The sequence below is a fragment of the Phyllostomus hastatus genome, unplaced genomic scaffold (genome assembly GCF_019186645.2).
Source record: "Phyllostomus hastatus isolate PE091 unplaced genomic scaffold, TTU_PhHast_1.1 phas_scaffold_39, whole genome shotgun sequence".
Taxonomy (NCBI): domain Eukaryota; kingdom Metazoa; phylum Chordata; class Mammalia; order Chiroptera; family Phyllostomidae; genus Phyllostomus; species Phyllostomus hastatus.
Genome location: NW_025334028.1, coordinates 18,553,190 through 18,573,031, shown reverse-complemented (window position 1 = coordinate 18,573,031; position 19,842 = coordinate 18,553,190). Strand labels below are relative to the sequence as shown.

At 35.0% G+C, this 19,842-nt stretch overlaps 1 protein-coding gene across 7 annotated transcripts in view; it reads right to left on the bottom strand.

The window, feature by feature from the left end:
- Positions 1–19,842, bottom strand: part of BMPR1B (bone morphogenetic protein receptor type 1B) — a 351,002-nt gene that overhangs the window by 127,402 nt on the left and 203,758 nt on the right. For 2 of the 7 annotated variants that reach the window (XM_045820365.1, XM_045820367.1), the window contains exon 1: positions 3,228–3,308. The exons of the other annotated variants lie outside the window; for them this stretch is intronic. The gene's annotated coding sequence lies outside the window, so the exon portion shown is untranslated. Of the gene's footprint in view, positions 1–3,227; positions 3,309–19,842 lie in introns of those variants that run through there. 7 annotated transcript variants of the gene reach the window in all.

The following is a 19,842-nucleotide window of genomic DNA, read 5'->3' as shown; positions in this document are numbered from 1 at the left end:
AAATCTTCTTCCCTACACCTGTTGTCTGGTCAATGCTGCTAGGTCTCCCTAGATCAATTATTATCCTTACAGAATTTGTGCTATCCACTTATTTGGCATAAACTGTTGCTTTAAATATATTTTTCTCATTGTGGGTTAGATGGTATATTTATCAGGGCAAGGGGATAAACATACTTTATATTTAATAGTGTTAGCTTAATTTGTAACTTTTAAATATTCTGACATGTGGTATCATTCTGGATTTGTGCTATCTAGTTATTTGGCATAAACTGTTGCTTTAAATATATTTTTCTCATTGTGGGTTAGATGGTATATTTGTCAGGGCAGGAGTATAAACATATTTCATATTTAATAGTGTTAGCTTAATTTGTAACTTTAAAATTTTTCGACACATCGTATGTAGCTCTCTATTTGTACTCTTGCCCTGAGACTTGTAAAAGTTAGGAGTAACCCTCACTGGTGTGGCTTAGTGGGTTGGGTGTTGTCTCACAAAGTGAAAGGTTGCCAAATCTATTTCCGGTCAGGGCACATGCCTGAGTGGTGGGCCAGGTCCCCAGTTCGGGGCTTGTGAAAAGCAACCAGTTGATGTTTCTCTCACACATTGATGCTTCCCTTTCTCTTTCCCTTTCTCTCTCTCTAAAAATATATAAATAAAATATTTTTTAAAAAGTTAGGTGTAGATATGGAAAACACATTGCAGACACCTTGTTAACATTTTCTATCCCTTTTCCATGCCCTTCTTGTGTCTTCTCCCTCCAATCCATATACCACATATGCTGCGAAGATACCTACCTCTTCCATACTTTCAAACATACCAGGAAGAAAGGGGAGTGAAAACATGATAGACTTGTTCAAGTATTAGTCAATCTGTGCATGGCAGCAAATGGCAAAAACATGAGAATAGCAAGCTACACCTCTGCATCCATGAGGTTGAAGAAAATTGAAAGGAGAGTCAACAACTTCAACATAATAGGGTAAATACAAAGAAATAACACATAAAACTGGCATTAGAGGAGCTTACAGATAAGCAGGGGACACAGTCTTTGTGTGAAACAACTCTTACCACCTAACAAGGCATCTGGAGGACAAAAGGTACAAAATAAGTATTTGTTGAATTGATCAATAAATGAAAAGAAGTAAAATAACAATTATACTGAAACAAAACTAATGTTCGGCAGCATCTCTCTATACTACAAGTGGCAAACACAAGCCCCATGGGTTGAATCCAGCCCTCCACCTCATTTTATCCAGCCCAGCACCTTGTTTCTACCCAGCAGTAGTGCCAAGCTCCTTGCCCCTAGTTAAGGAGTAGTTAACATCTATACAGTCCTAAAATTACATTCAGCCCATTAAAGGCAACCGTGAGGCTGATGTGACTCCTGGTGAAAATGAGTTTGACACTCCTGCAGGCTAGGCACAGAGACCCCGGTTCTAATTTAGAGTCTAGATAAGTGTCAGACTTTTGGCCTCAGGATTCCTTTATATTCTTAAAAGAACTTTTATGTTTATTTTTGTTTATGTTTCTTTTGTTTTTGTTTTTTGTTTAACATTACAAATTAAAACTGAGACATTTATAAAATAGTCATTCATTTAAAATAACACAAATCTAGTATATGTTAGCATAAATATTTTTATGAAATATAACCATGTTCCCTCCAATAAAAATAATTTGGTAAAAAGTGTCTGGCTTGACAGAAGATAGATTCTCAACTCTGCTTCTGTATTCTATATGTTGCAATGAAGTTGTTTTGGTTGAAGTGTAAAAACAATCCTGTCTCCCACAGATAAAGAGAATTGGAAAGGGAGGAAATATTCCAATAGCCTTTCAAATATTGTGGATATTCTTCCTTAATACTACACCAAAACTCAACATGTAGTAGTTTCTTAGAGTTGAATTGCTATGTTGAATCTGAACCATAACAATAAAATGTGTATTCTGTTACATTAAAATCCATTCTACTTCAATTCCCAGTCAGGGTACATACCTGGGTTGCAGGCTATGACCCCCAGCAACTGCACATTGATGTTTCTCTCTCTCTCTCTCTCTATCTCCCTCCCTTCCCTCTCTAAAAATAAATAAATAAAATCTTTTTAAAAAATCCATTCTACTACCTTGAACTTACATCTTTTATCCATGGTAACATCATGCATCAATCATTTGGAAAATATCAGTTCACTGACTCACAGAACTCACACAAGTTATCACATCTCCTTATGCAATCACAGAAAGATCACATCTGTTAATATCAGCACCAATATTATCAAAAAAGATTTTACATATTTGGATACTCTTAAGTCCATGGTGGAAGTGACAAGTTTTCCAAAGTTGGAGTTATTTGAATTTTTACATGAAAGCTCAGATTTTATCACCAGGACAAATAGTGTCCATTTTTTTCCTCCACAGGCTCACTTCATTCATTTTTAAGAACCTATCCACAAAATACCCAAGTCTACGTTGTCATAGTTTGTCAGTCAGTCATTCTTTTTTTTTTAAGATTTTGTTTATTCTATTTTTAGGGAGAGGGTAAATAAATAAAATCTTTTAAAAAAGAATTAGAAGGTACTTTAAAGCTAATTTAGTAACAGAATGCAAATATGTGCCATTCTTACTTTCTCAATTATTACAGAATCATTTATTCATTCACTTGACAAATATTTATTTAGTACTTGCATACTGTCTGGCACTAGAAGATACAGATATATAACAGTATAAAGCAAAGAATCCCTGACCAAAGTTATTACTGTATTTTTTTCTACTGGCAGAGACATAGCCTCAGAATCCTCCAAACACTGCATCAAAGAGCCACAACTTAACCAAATTTGCCATTCAGATCCATTTAAATATGTTTATTTTAGGCTAATAAAGTATTGAGATGATGCTAGATTCTACAGGAAATCCCCAAAAGGTGAAAGATAGTCATTTTCATAGGAAGTACACAATCTAATTAGGGAAGATAAAATATACATATATAAAGCAAATACATAATATAAACAGTTTAATAAAATGTTCATTTGATAATATAAAATAAAAACTATGAACAGACATCTAAATTTCAACATAGGTTGATAACTTCAAACAATATCTCTTCCTAATTCATCACCTCTCTGCCCTTACTATTTGTTTTGATTCCCATGTACCAGAAGTACTGTTCTAGAAGTTTACATTTTCTGAATTTCTTTAGTCATCCTTAACAACACTGTTTGTTCTCATACACACGTATACATACAGAAAACATGTTTGAAATCCTGAGTCAGGGCCGTCTCAGTGCTTGTTTTCTCCTGCAAGTCAGCCTTTTCACAGGCCAAACGGCCAGCCTGGGAGGCATCTCTGCATGGGGCGGGCTGTGTCTACGTGAGCCTGCTCCTGTGGGTCCTTTGGTACTCACCCGTACCTGTCAGCCAGCCAAGGGAGCAAATGTCCATGTTTTCTCAAAGGAAAATCAGATAAAAGTAATTTTATCCAAAATAAAATCAGTTGGAGGAAATAAACGAGGAACTAGACTTGCAGGGCTCAAACTCAAAAATTAACTATAAAAATAAAGTACTACAACTTTTATATAACCAAATTGGGCTAATATAGAGTCACTGTTTGATGGGAAAAATAACATTTGAAAGTCACATTCACTAACTCAGTTTCTCTATTTTGTGCATCTTCCTACTTCACCCTAAAGGTCAGACAATGTTGTTTCATTTGAAGAACCATTATTTCATGGAAAAGTTGTCTGATGGTCCTAACAGAAAACAAAGACATTTAGAAACAACAACCAACAACAACAATATAACTTTCCCTTTAAATACACTGATTTCAACATTTTTTTTATATTATAAAGTTTAGTCTTCCAGGAGCTCTCTTAAAAATGCTTTCTTACTTATTTCAAATAGGTCCCTATTTGTTTTTATGGCAGGCAGTGTTACCAACCTAAACAGTGTTCATTATAAAGAAACTCTTTTCTCAGAAATTTTGTTCCTTCCTCCAAGTACTATTGTGCTATAGTGTCTTTGTGTAAATACTTATAATCCATCCTGTGTTATAAAAGTCTATAAAAAATCTAGTAAATGAAGGACAGATGTTTAAAACATTGGGTCCACAATGAAGTTATAAATACTGCTAGCACAGTAAATTCTGTGATTAAATTTAGTCTATTTATGCAATAAGGGTATTTACACAGCTGGAAAAGTACCAAAAATAACTGTCGCAAGCTAATATTAATTCAAAATCAATATTAATTAGAAGCAGCATAGCTATAGTCATATTAAAGTACATAAAGGCTAGGTTAAGTGTTTATACTTAAGACTACAATGAATCAAATCTATCAAGAATCAATTTTTCTTTGATTAATAAACACTGTAAATTATTGAAATAATTCACAATTTATTCACTTGTGACTTTGACAAATTACTGCCTCACTTTCTCCTGCCTAAAACATAAGCTTTCTCCCAACAGACCTAAGGTCCTGAACACATCTGAACCTCAAGACATACACTTCTTTAGTTGGTTCCTTAGTTCCTCAATATTTCACATATTCATGGGAATAGTTATTCATAGCTCTTCATAGAACCATGCTTTTTAACTTTATGTGTTAAGGAGAACAAAGAGCAGGAATTTTCTTTTTCATTTTCAAGTGGCTAAATGGACTTGAAAGCTATCAGGGATATATCAGAGGAGGGCACCTGCATATAAAATTAATGACTCAAGAGCAGTGTCCATTGTTCTACCATCTGTGAAATACTTTTTCAAGGCAGCAATGTAACCAGCTAAAAGGCCACTCTGTGGTCATTTGATTAAGAGCTGGACATGAAATGTAACCAGAGGTAGGACATCTTGAATTACTGCTTACAAGAAGGTACTTGACTAGGAGGTTTGTCCATATTACCTGTCCCTCACGTCCACCTGTCCTGCTATCTAAAAACTGGCCCTTTCAGCTGGAGCAATTCTAGCCACCTAGGTCCATAATGTGTCTCTGAAGATGGTTGGTGGAGCAGAAAATAAAAAGTATCTAGATTCCTGATGTCTACAGAACTGCCACACTCTCCCTGGACTGCCTGCCTGCCCCTAGACTTCTTTATATGGAAGAGAAATAAACTTCTGCTTTCCTACCATTATTTCCAGTTTCTGTTGTATCCAAGTGCAGTTCCCAAATGATAGAAAAAATAAAGAGAGAATATGAGAAATTAAACATATATACTGTACCTGATACCTGATGAGGGACCCCAGCACTTCCATCACATAAGATGTTACAGGCCTGACACATCTTTGATGGACATGGACACCAAAACTCACTCTGAAGCAAATATTCCTTTGTTATTACTAAATATTTGGTTTTCTTATTCGAAGAACTAAGGTAAAGATACACCATTGCCCTGGATTACAGGGATATAGAACTCTTGGCTGCTTAGCAATTATTTCAAAGCCAAATAAATCTTCATATGAACCAAGTGATTTCTGAGGAGCAGAGGCTCCCAACAACATTGTTTGTGAAATTCAACAGTGTTAAATTTTTTTCTGAACTGGGATGATTCTGAGAGCACAGAAAACCAAGACACTAAAAAGAAAGAGAGGAGCCTCAAAACAAGGTCCTGGATGATGGGGTTGTTAGAGAAAATTTGTTCCAAGATAGTGGATAACTGAGGACGTTTCTCCAAAACAGAAATGGTGCTGCTTTGGGGCACACAAGGACCTATTCCCACAGGAGTGAAAACACACCGATGAACAGTCATCCACTGGAATGCATGTAAACAATTACCAGGAGTGATACAGAGTGGCTAGTACAGATTATCAGCAGAACAAAGATAATGAGTATTATTCTAATTATGAGATGACTGCACTTACACATGAAGGTGTTAAATACCCATCCTTCCTCTAAAATGGGCCCCAGCTATATTTTCTATCTTGATAAACCATACCAGCATCAACCCAATTGGCCAGGTCAGACAAGATGTGATTATCTTTCACTATTCCTTTTCTCTGTTCTTTAAATCTGTTTGATTTTTGCATTTAAAAAAGTCTTTAAAGTTTTCCCTATCTTCCAGCCATCTGCCTCTGTCTTAAGTCCATGTCTTCATTAGTCCTCGAACTGTTCATCCTTTCTCCACACCAATCGAGACACTCTTCCCAAATGAAAAATACCACTTTACAAATAAAGAAACTAAGACCTAGAAAGTTAACTAATTATTAAATTGCATGCAATTGCTTGGTGGGAGAGACAGGCTGAGTGCTTAGGCTCTCTAACTTCAGAGATTACCCTTTCGACCACTCATCAAACCTTAAGACTCCATCAGATAAATTATCAAAGTAAAGGATGAAAATTATCTTGAAACTTGATGCTTGAACTTCCCATATACTTCATAAATGTTGCTTAAATACCGTATTTCCTCAATTCCATGAAGTCAACTTCAATTTACTATGAGCTCTCCTTTGGGAAGAAGAAATTGTGCCTCATTGAAAATGCATATATGCATTTTAAGATAAATAGTCAACGTGTAAGAACACTGACTTTAGAAGAAAAGAAAATGCAGCTGTAGATAACAGTGTCTACAACACTGCAGGTACAATAGTGTGTTCTTATACAAAAGCTGGACTTTTGGGCAATTGTTCAGGAAAGTTTGGGGAAACATCCTCATTTATTCTTTCTTCATTTTTATCCATGCATACAATATTAACAGTTCATATTTTTGAATCTTAAAATTCATATATGTAGACTTCCAAGCTGTAATATATATTTATTTAATAGAGTAGAATTTCTCCTGCCCAAAAAGCTAATAACAAATTGCTTTATTCAATAATAAATGGGTTTATAGAATTGAGGAAATATAACATTCAAGAAACAATTTGTGCAGTGTGCAGCAATATAATGGAGTGTAATAAAAAGAAAAAAAGAAAGCATGCAGTCCACATTTTTCTCTTTCTCCTTTTTCGGCTTCTCTTTATTACATTTTTTGACAAAATAAGGAAATAAGTTTATTTTTAAATATTAAGTGCCCTATCAAAACCTTTTTGAGGCACACATTGGTTTTTCCATGGGATCCCAAAGTTGAAATTTGCTTAGATATTTTTATGATGAAATGTCAGTAATGTCAAAAGGATAGAAAAATGTAAGTAACACCCACGCAGATATCACAACTAAGAAAGCAAATATTACCACTACAACTCCCATGAACCAATCCCACTCTCGCATGTCCTCCTCCTTAGTTTATAGGTAATCATTCTAATGATTCTGCTGTGCATCACCATCAGGCATATTTTAATGTGTGCACTTGTGTGTGTACATCAGTGTATATGTCACATACATATGTATCTATATACATGTGTGTGTCCATAAACTATGTATATTATTTTGTGGCATATTTAAGCATTTTTATAAGTGATATCATACATTCATGTGTATTTTAATAACTTACTTATCTTCTTCAATATCATGTTTTAGGGGGTCCAGCCAAGATGGAGGCATAGATAGAAATGCTATGCTTCCTCACACAACCAAAAGAAGGGAAACAACCAATTTAAAAACAACAAACAACAAGACATGCCAGAAAATCAAACCACATGGAACTCTGACAACCAAGGAGTTAAACATTCATCCAGACCAGCAGGAGAGGCAGAGACAGAAGACAGGCAGTAGATCAGAGCAGGTGCTTGGCAAAGCAGCGGACCAAACAGGTGAGGCAGGGCTGGCTGAACAGGAAACTAAAGACTCAAAACCTCTAACTGTGAAATACTGTGGGGGTTATGACAGTGGGAGGAACTCCCAGTCTCACATGAGAGATCATAGGAAAGTGGTGCTTGAGCAGAGCAAGTGAGCAACATTGTTCCCTCTGGCCCCTCCCCCACAGGCAGCTCTTCAGCGCAGCAACTAGGGTTGCCCTGCCCTGGCAAATACCTAAGGCTCCACCCCTTACAACTCAACAGGTGCACCAAGACAAAGAAATGTGGCCCAAATGAAAGAACAGATCAAAAATCCAGAAAAATCTGTTATTTAATGAGAGGCAGAATACCAGTGGTAGAGAACAGCTCACCATTATGAACAGTGGCAGGAAGAATCTCTACAGCACAGTGATAAACAGTAATGCTATAAAGTAGCAACTGCTCCCAAATCAACGGGCCTGGCTCAGCGGGAGTAGGAGGACCTGGTTCTAGAAAATGGCAGCCTGCAGTTAGGCAAGCCAGCTGTGGGGAAGGCCAGAGTGAATTCAGGTCTTATATTTAGGTCTCTGATCCATTTTGAGTTAACTTCTGTATATGGGAACAAACAGGAATCTTGTTTCATTCTTTTGCATGCAGCTATCCAAGTTTTCCAGCACTATTTATAAAAAGGCTTTCTTTTCTCCATTGTGTGTTTTGGACTCCTTTGTCAAAAATTATTTGCCCACATTCATAGTGGCCAAACAACCAAAGTGTCCTTCGATTGATGACTGGGGAAAGAAGATGTGGTACATACATACAGTGGGATACTGTTCAGCCATAAGAAAAGATGAAATACTGCCACTTGTGACAACATGGATGGATCATGAGAAATCATGCCAAGCAAAATGAGTCAGACAGAAGAAATAAGAACCATATCATTTCATTCCTATGGATATATAAAACTGAAAGCAGCACATGCACAAATAAGAAAAACAAACAAAAACTCATAGAAACAGACAACAGTTTGGTGGTTAGTAAAAGAAAGAGGGAGTGGTGGATAGTAATGGGTCAAGGGGGTTGAATATGTGGTGATAAAAGATTTGACTTTGGATGGTGGGCACACAATGTGACACACAGATGATGTATCATAGAATCGTACACTTGAAACCTATATAATCTCACTAATGCCAACCCAATAAATTCAATTTTTAAAATATTATCATAACTTGATAAAAATTAGTTTGAAACTTAAAAGGTCTTTTGGAAAAGGGGGGAATCTTGTCCTCTCATTGTTTTTGCTGTATTATAAAATATTTCATACATACATTCTACATAATTGTATTTTAATACTATAATTATCATTATAATTACAATGTTATAACCCATTGTTTGTAATAATATATCAATAACAATACACATAATTATAAATAATGATGTTTTTAAATAATATTTCATATGATCACACACTCACATACCACCCCAGTTCTCTGGGTTCCCCCTGAGCCCAACTCCTTCATCCTGCTAGAGGCACTAAAGAGCCACAGTTTTGTTTTATTATCTTTCCCTTGGTTTTCTGTATGGTTTGATCACATACGTAGTGGTTCCATAAATACATATTGCTCAGTTCTGTCTCTGATCAAAGTCTGTACAAATGAACTCATGTTATATATTTTTTGTGACTTGCTTTTTTCACTCAAGCTTATGTTTTGGGGATTCCTATAGGTTCATGAGTGTAACTGAGGTTCATGCAATTTCATTATTATAATTGTCATCATCATTAACATTTCATTATGCTAATTCCAATGTATACAAATATTCCCCAACCTATCTGTTCTGCTTTCTGCTGGGTTGTTTCCAGATTTGTGATTATTTGTTACTGTGTATAAGGCTACAACAAAGAAAATCTTGTACCAATAGTTATACAAGCTTATGAGCAAGAATTTCTATGGGGGAACTGCTGAGCAAAAGAGTATACTTACATTCAATTTCAGTTTACCAACTTACATCCCCTTTAACAATGTATACGAGTTCCTGGGGCTTTCCATCAACACCAACATTTAGTATATTTCAGACTTTTATATTTAACAACATGGAGGGTATAAAATAGTATATCACTCTAGTTTTAATTTACATTTCTCTAATTATTGACACTCAGCAAGCTTTCATACAAGTACTATTTGGATTTTCTCTTTTTGGAATTCCTGTTCCTTTTTTATATTGGCTTCACTTTATTAATTGATTTCACTTTATTAATTGATTATTAGAATCTTTAATATATTCTATATACTCAGTTTTTAGCCTTTTGTACTTTTGTAGTGCCTTTTAATTAACACGTCTTTTTTTTTCATTTTAATGTTGTTCGATGTATTAATCCTTTTCCTTACGGTGTTCTCTGTTTATGTAGTTAAACAATTTCTTTTTTCCTTCAATTTTTTTATTGTTGTTCAAGCACAGTTGATATATCCCTTTTCTAAATATGTTAAAGTATTGTTTTTCATAATTAAGTCTTTCATACAGAATCTGCTTCTGCTTCTGGAATGAGGTGAGTAGGGAATGACTTCCATTTTCAGTGTGAGGACTAATCACTGAAATCTGTAGTGGCAGCTCGGATTCAAGGCTAACCGGGACTCCAAAGGAGAGAGGACCAATGAACTGGTGATATCCACCATGGATGGATGCACAGAAAGCTTGAAGCCCACAACATACCATTACAGATGATAGGAAAGAGAAGAAATAAAAGAAAGAGAGCATTAAAGAAAAAGAAAACCAACTTGATCATTTTACTTCATTCAAACTTTTATGACTTTTACACAGTTTATGTAACTCTTCATTATCACAATGTCAGCATCTCACCCCATTCAGTGTGAGATGACATTCAGTAGTATATTTAAACTGGCTTGTATTCCTTATAAGTGCTTTATCAACATACCAACATGGCTTACGAAACTCCTTAGGAAAATATTACTATTACACTACATTACTGATTAAGAATTTTTATGTGATAATTCAGTGGTTCTCAAACTAGACTCCCATGTAATTCCACAAGCTCCATACAGGTGTTCTGCCACTATAATCACACTAAATTGTTTTCTCAGTTACAGAAACAACTAAATTAAATTCATAAAACTTTCTCAATATTAAAACTCTCATAATTTTCTTCCTTGAGTGACTTGCACCTGCTACTCATTATTCTATTAATGTCTGGTATGGGTTAACATATAATTACATATTTATTTCTCTACATTTGCACATATTATAATTAAGCTCATCAAGTTTTATAAATATTCTTGTAAGGTCAAAACACTTGGCTTTCCAGTCTGGGTTTTCACCCCACCCTCACATCATGTTAATTTTTCCATTCATAAAATACAGATACTTACTTCAGAGTATTTGGTGAGCAAAAGGTCAAAAGAAACATGGATATGAAAATGCTCTTAGGTATAAAACATTTTACAAAGAGCAGTTATAATTTATAATAACCTTAAATTATATATTACAAATATAGGGCTAGAACAGTGTCATCTACCATTCTAATTTCTTCCATATTGTCTGCTTTAAAAAATGTCTTAACTAGACTAAAAATATAATTTATCTGTTTAAATATTATTTACTACCTCATAAAATTTCTAATAAAGTTCCTAAAAAATAGAGCAAGGTAAAGTTTAAAAAAAAGTTAATCTACAGGCGGTATAACTCATCTCTAAATAATCTAAAAAATATCTACATTTATAATGGAATGATTTAAAACTTCATGCCATCCCAGTGTGGTTTATAACATTAGAAAGTCTACTAAGTCTAACTCAAATCAAAAAGTATATAAATTACAGATGAAAATTAACCTCCCTCAAAATCATTTTTGAGTATAGTATAGATTTATTTGGAAAGAATATTCTTTCTAAGTATTTGTTTTGTTGTCTCTTTGCATAAAGGAACCTTGACAGAGTTACAAAAGCGAGAAAAGTAACAAAAAGGGAAAAATACAGTACTAAAATTGAGATGTACTTTCTCTGTCTGTAAGGACCAACAGAGCCTAGTCTTCCCGGTGGGGAGTAGAGACGCTGCCCTGTGGCCAGGACCTCTCCTACAGTGGGAAGTGGCCCACACTGCCATGCAGGTCTTAAAATGGTTAGAAATGTGCAGGAGTGGGAAAGTGAAATTACTCACTTAAAAAAATGCTATACACCATTCTGTAAAGTTTTTAGAGTCATAAAGAACTGGGTTCCAATCCTACATGTCCTGCTTTCCAAGGTGTGTGACCTTAGGCATGTTTATTTAACCTCCCTGAATTTCCATTTCCTTACCTTTAAAATAGGGATAATAACATTTTTTTAAACACCTCACAGAATTACTAAGGTTCTAGGGTTAAATGAGACTGTTGTCATATATACAAATATCCATTGCATAATTTTGACCAAGTTACCATTAATTATGAAATTAGAGAGCAAATGACTTTAGGGAAATTATAAAAGATACTAACTATACTTTAACAGTTTACAATACAAGTTTCTCTTACTTCTAGATATTTAATATTTCTGTTAAAATTGAAAAGATTTTCCTCAAATTACACAAAGGTTTTCTGATATAATTGGGTGACAAATGGAAGAAAAAAGATAAAATGTTAAAGTTTATATCTGGTGTGACTCAGTAGACTGAGTGCCAACCTACTAAACAAAGGGTCACAGGTTCGATTCCCAATCAGGGAAACATGCCTGGGTTGAGGGCCATGTCCCCAGGAGGGGGTGTGTGAGAGGCAACCACACATTGTGTTTCTTTCCCTCTTTTTCTCCCTCTTTTCCCCTCTCTCTAAAAATAAATAAATAAAATCTTTTTTAAAAATCAATCACACAACTTGGTATGATATATAACTGAGATGCAACAGACACTTATGAACAAGATTTTAAAAAGATAGGAAACAAGGAAGACAAGAGAGGATAAAGAAAGATGGTTGGAGGGTGGGAAAAGAAAATGGAAAAAGGGAGGGGTTTGATAGCCTGACTGGCTCCTGGATGGATGGGGTGATTCTTGGCTGTCCCCATGTCATCCTGTTTGTTGAACAGTCCACTGTGGAGAAACTAGCAGCCCTCGAGTGAGTGTGGGCCTGAAGCACAAAGGACAACTGGCCATCTATGTGTTCTGCATGCCTTATAATATTTGTAAGGCAGTGTTTGATTGGCAGTATGCTTCAGGTCTCTAAAAGCATCAATGAATACCACTGACAATATATAGTTGGTAAACACAAACATGTGTATGTCACAGAAGATATATTATTAAAAATCTAACCAAAATTTAAAAAAATTGATTCTCTACCTCTGAGCATACCCTATGCAGTTTGGATTATCAACGAGTTGAAATGTTAGCATAAATATCACATTTATTTTTTAAAAGATTTTATTTATTTATTTTTACAGAGGGGAAGGGAGTGGGAAAGAGAGGGAGAGAAACATCAATGTGTGGTTGCCTCTCACACTCCCCCTACTGAGGACCTGGCTACAACCCAGGTGTGTGCCCTAGAATCGAACCGGCAACCCTTTGGTCTGCAGGCCAGTGCTCAATCCACTGGCCACACCAGCCAGGGCGGTATCACATTTATTTTCTACTAGAGGGAACATGAAATATAAGAACAGCTTCAAACTGACCACAAGATCAGCTCCTCTAGTGAGGAACACATGATTTCAGTAGATACACTTTAAACTCACATTGTGCTTTACAAGCTTAAAGTACCAATATTCTCTAGGCTGCAACAGTACAAGAAAAAAAAACATTCAAAATAATTGTCTATTCCTACCAATAATAATTTTAAAGGATTACAAAGGGAATATTAATAAGTAACTCCAAAGACTATACTCACTGTATGTTAATTTAAAACAAATAAAAAAATTACACTTTCCAAGAACTGTGAATTACTTCAGTAGAACAGTATGTCCTAGGTCATCATGCTTTCCTTCCCTATTATCTAGAAGTTCAATTTGCCAACAAGCTGTGACAATAAACAAAGAAATAAATTTCAAGGTTAGTAAGCTAAACTACTACTGTGAATGAGATATTGATTTACTGAAGTTAAAACTGGTATAGAGAGAAATGGAAAAGAGAGAGTCTTAGCGAAGTGAATTTTACATACAGGAAAAGCAAACATTGACCAGAGAAATTAATGTATGAAATCATATATAGGATTATGTTCCAACTAAGCACTGTGCAGTTCTACTCATCTATATAGTAAAAAAGCAAACTAAAAAGAAATGATTGAAAAGGGAGAATGTGAAGAGTATATTTAAATCTTAAGATTGTCAATCAGTACAGAAACAGACTGATGCATACTTTTCTAAGTAATAACATAAGAACAACCTGCTTATTAATCAAAAGGTATAATTTACTTTCAAGTGTTCCAAAGCAGGGCTATTAAAAAAGCCAGTGTATTGTACTGTAAATCTCACCACAGATATGCTAATGTATCAACAATGGGCAGAGTGACCCAAGAAGAAAAAATCCTGTATTATCTTTAAGTAAAATTGGTAGCCTTGAATTAAAGGGAAAAAAAAAAACAAAAGACAGATGACTTCATGGTGGCCAAATGTATAACAAACAAGATTGTTTATGCCTTTGTGTAAAGTTTTATACATGGATCCCCATAGCACACACACATATACAAACAAAAACTATTTATTAGGTATATCCATTCACAGCAGATTAAGTTCTCCTTTACATCATTCCAGATAACCAATTAGTATGTAAGTGCTGAGTTCTAATGATACCAATATATCTAGAATGTCCTTTCCTGCTTTAAATACCATAGCTTTAGACCACAGCAACAACTGTGAATCTCTCAACTGAGGAGCTTAAAATAGAGATGATAGTGAGGGATGCCAGTTAGGTAGACTCATTTCTCCCCTGAATGAAACTTGCAGTCACAAAATCAGGGCCCCAGACGGAACGGTCACTCCTGCTGACCTGGCAGCTCCTCGCCAACTTTCCTGCTAAGGTCAGGAGCAGGCGTGTGAGGGGGGAATGGTGCTGTGTGTTGATCATATGAGGCAGAACTGAGGTAAAGTTGACGCAAAATGGAAGAAAATGATAAATCCAATAGAGGTACTAAAATCGGAAAAAAGTTAAAAGATTATTTCAGCATCTTCCAAAATGAGTAAAGTATAGAATTATTTATGCTCATTCTGAGACTCTGATATCTTTGGTGCTGATCCCAAACAGTAAAAGCTTCTTGATATCTCTGATTTCACTGATTTGACTACATACTTTGAAAGGCATTGTCCCTGGGTTTGTTTTCTTCACAGATGAACCCCAGTTAAGACTTTTGCCATCTGACCTGTACTTATTATCACTTATGGCAAAAGACATAATCTCTGTATTTGGCAACGCTTCCTTAAGAGATGGACTCAGGCTAGATCTGAATTTAAATCATAACCCTATCATTTACTGACTATGTGAGCCTGATCAAGCTGCTTTACATTTTGGAATCTCAGTTTCATTATCTTGAAAAAAAGAAATAGGAATAAGTCATTCAAAGGTCTGTTACAAGGATTAAATGAAATCATATAAAGTTCTTGGCATAATGCCAGATATATATCTAGAAATCCTTGATGAATGGTGACTATTATTAATGTATAATTTCTCACTCACACAGAATGATACTCTTATTAGGTCTGCTTTAGCATAAGTAATATTCACAGCCTCTCATCTACAGTAATTTCAAGGAGCATGCCAAGTTAAATCCAACAACACTCTAACATGTTCCAATGTTTAAATTTCATTTAACAAGAAACATGAACTTTTATTCCATAGAGATAAAAATTTAAATGCAATACAACTTGAGAAGTAAGACAAAGGTTTAAATTTGCAGCACAGGAATACAAGAAAGAGGTGACTTCAACAAAAAAAGAGGGATGGAAGGGGAATAATAAGCCAGGAAAAGTACTGAGACACTTGTTTAATAAACTCCCTGTGAATCATAGCTTTAACAGTTAAATAAATTAAATGATGAAATAAAAAAAAATCCCATTTCTGGATAGAAAAGAACTTTTTAAGTTTCAAAGAAGATGAAGAAAATATTGATTAGATTTAATAAAGATATTTTAGAACTTAATTTTTCTAAACATATAGATCAAACATAAAAAGTAATCAAAAGTTTGTGACAAGTGTAACTAATAGAACTTTACAGAATTAAGATCCTTCATTTGACAAAAAAAGAAAGCACTCTTTTAAACCAATAAGAGCTCAGAAAAAAAGAACAAGTGCATAAACAGAGCAATTGTTAAGAATAAAATATTAATAACTAATAATCCCCTCAGATTCAAGTTTACAAGTAATTGAATAAATACCAGTTTCCTCTATCTTGTCAGAAAAGATCTAAAATGATCAATCTCTTAGCAGGGAAGAGTTTCAAAAGATAGGCATATATATATTTGAAGTGCAATGTACGAATCCAATGGAAAGTGTTCACCAAGAGTTAATCAGACCTTTTTTCATTGATGGGGGTGGTAAGTAGAAACGGTCACTCTGATTTTGACTTGAGGGAGGAGGAAACAGGAGGCACAGAAATTATAGCCTGAGGCTAAGAGCAATCTTCAGCTTTTGCTCAAAAACTCTTTCATCCCTAGGTATACACATGGTTTTTTTTTTCCATGCATCTTAATACCTATGAGAATAAAAGGAACCAAAGAACCCCAGTTTGGAGGAGGGGAATGATGGGAACAGAAATAACAGAGCCAAATTTGCTAGACGTTGACAGGTACAAAACAAGCTTTTTTTGACCCCCCTGACCCTTTTAATTATTTACAGTTTTTAAAGAACCCCAGATGAAAGTCTATGTGATCTGGAAAAGCACAGTTGTCCCCTTGATTTTTGTTTTAATGAAAAGTTTTCCAACCATTAGTTAGAACAAAGAATCATCTCAAAAACAAAGTTATAAAATAAAACATAACCTATATGCTCTATCAGAATCCCTTAGATATAATCAAAGTTTTCTTCAGTTTCTGTCTCTTGCTTCAGGCTATCTGCCACATTCTACCAAAGCAGAGACCAGTTATGGGGCACAAATCTGACTGCACCACCAAAGAAAAAGGGGAAAGTCAGGAAAGCCAGAAAGGACATAGACATTGTGGGTTGAGTTGAAAAGCACCCTGCCCCAGCTGGGGACAGTAGTTATCAGCCTTAACTTTCAGGAGTTACGAAATAATCTAAGGGACTCTGATACAACACAGAACACAGACATAGGCCAAATTAAGCTTTACATGCAATAATCCAGAATAAAAATAGGGTAATCACAAACAGAAAAAAATCACAGTGATAAAATATAATTACAATTATTTGTTTTTAATCAAAATCTTAATTACCAACTTTAAAAGCTGATATTTGGCAAGCTGCATTACTTTTCCTACCACATTGCCTATAGCTATAAAATGGAAGTAGAAGAGGTTTAACTTTCCATGTTCGTGATTAATTCCTTCTTCTCCTCTAATGTTGTGAATCCCATGCCATGTAAGTATAGAAAAACTGCGGCAGACTAAGCTGCTAACAATATTAAAATAAGACTTTATTGTTCTGCCAAAATCCTTTTTGCCTCATTCTAACCACAAAGGTCACTGACTTCTTCTTGGTGGTGGTGTTTTTACTTGACGGTATTGTTTTTGTTTTTACAATAATCTTTTATTACTGAGACAACTTTGGGTTTCTTTTATCACTGGCTGATGGGAGCTAGGCATGTTTCTATGTCCATGACCAAAGACCCTGTTCTTCCAGTTTTACAATATTTACATTATTTGATATAAGAGCGAGATATATAAACTCTGTGCCTATAACTCTTTGTGGTGAGGCATCTTCTCCATACCTATTTCACTACAGAATACTTAAGTGGGTGAAAAATATCTGACGAGGAATTCTGTATTGAATTATGATCCATTCCAAGCAAATTAAAAGGCTACTACATTTTCCTATGAAAATATATCTTGTTTTCATTCCTAAAACAGATACAATTCAAGGTTAAACAAACAAAAGAGTCATATTAAATGTCTGGAAGAGGTTTGTAAGGTCCAACAGTAGTAGAAACTGCAGGTGGCATACACTAAGAAGTAAAAATAATCAAATTAAAAGTTGTGAATTACCCTAAATCGTACATGAAGCTTTACATTTGTTTCTGGTTTACAAAATATTTGATATTCAAAGTAAGTATTTCATGTATGGTAGGAAAGAAAATAAAACACAATTAAAGACAAAATAAATTTTATTTTTATTGCATATCAGAACTAAAAGAAACAGATGTTAGCTCTCATTTCCTTTCTTAAACATTGACATCCTTTTCTTTCAACATTTCTATTTTGAGGAGCAAATTCTTCTAAATGAAATTAAATATTCCCTTTAAGGTTTGAGAATATTTAAACCATGATCTATTATTTCTTTAAAATCCCTTACTATCTCTAAAATAGTGAATAAAGTCCAGTACCACGGTGAGCCATTCAGCAGCCATTCTGCGCTATAACTCTGCAGTGTGTATGAGGAGGAACGTGGGCTCTCTTGAAATTTTCTCTGGGCCTTTTGGAAGTTGTAACACCATCTCCAGTTCACTGGGGCATCACTTAACTTATCAGAGCTGTCTATGTGAGAACAGACAACTGGTGGATTTTGTTGACAGACTGCAAAAACAAATTAATTTTAAATATTTGGGGCTATAGATCCTGAATTTGTAGGTATAAGCAATATCATGTCATATTTTTATTATTCAAGTAACTTTATGAGTTCAACAAATGTCTCCTTACATGACTAAACACACACATACATGTCCTGTGATTGGTGGTAGAAAGAGAGACAAAGTTTTTAAAAGCTTTGCTGTTGTTTCATAAGCATTTACTCTCTACTTCAGGGGCTTTCCTGCAATCCATTTAATCGAAGTTTGAAACATATTAAGATAAAATGTCTATAAAGAAAAGTGGGTATAAGATAAACATGATAAAGTTTTTCTTTTAGTTCAGGTTCTTGAGTATCTGTTAAATGCTAGGTTTTGGAGGAACATAAAAAATAAATTTTAAAACCTGGCTACAAGTAGCTTACAGTCTCATGTGGAAAAAGAGTACAAAACATGTCAGACTTTTCAAAGTGCTGTGACAGAGGTCTGTACAGGAGGCTGAACCCCAGAGGCTGACAGTGGACCACAGGGATTCAGGGACAGAAGTCTTCATTCAGGATAAAATGTGGAGTCTAGGCAGAGGGTTTTCAAGATACAGGGAGCAACATAAAATATTCCAGGAAAGAGTGAAGCCATGTGCATTGTTTTGAGAAATACAAAAAGATGTTCAACACGACTGGAGCATAAGGCAGAGGAAAGGGTAATACTCTCATGGGAGGTGGGGGCAAGAGAGATAAAGAAAACAGCCCAGAAAGAAAAGCCGAGATGACTACACAATAAAAGTAGCAGCCAGGTCAAGAAGAAACTTGTTGTACCAAGTAGCCTGACCTTTTTCCACAAACAAGAGATGGGAGGTCTCTAACAGGAAAGTGAAGTGTTCAGTGATGTGGGGACCAATCCCTCTCAGGGTCACAGAGCAGATGGACTGGTAGAATGAGACAAGGGACAGTGAGATCCATTAGGAGGGTAGCATTAAAATTTGAAAGGCCACCTTAGTATATTTTTGCCTTTAGTGTTAATCTGAAATTGGTCACTTATCATGTTTGTAAATAACATTACAGGCTCTGTGACCCTGAGAGGGATTGGTCCCCACATCACTGAACACTTCACTTTTCTGTTAGAGACCTCCCATCTCTTGTTTGTGGATAAAGGTCAGGCTACTTGGTACAACGAGTTTCTTCTTGACCTGGCTGCATAACCAGCCTTCCATGAAAATGCAGCCTATTTTAGACACTGTCAACCAGTATCACAATTTCCATTTCTTCTCTTGATTAGAGGGAGAACTTTCTTTAGTTTCTTTTTATTGAAGTAATTTTATTTGGCCTGTTTTCTTCCCAAAATTTCCACACAGAAACAACAGTCAGGAGAATAAAAATAAAACCAATAAAAATAGTATAAGAAAGCAGTATCATATAATTATACAACATGTAAAGTGAATAAATAGAAGATATTGAATTAAAAACTGAAATTACCATCTTGATCATGATATATTACCCAAAGGCAGTAGGAAAGAAAACTTTAACTAAAAAATGCCCATTTTTATCAATCATGGCTGCATTTTCTAAATAAATACATTGTTGTCAAAAATCTAAAT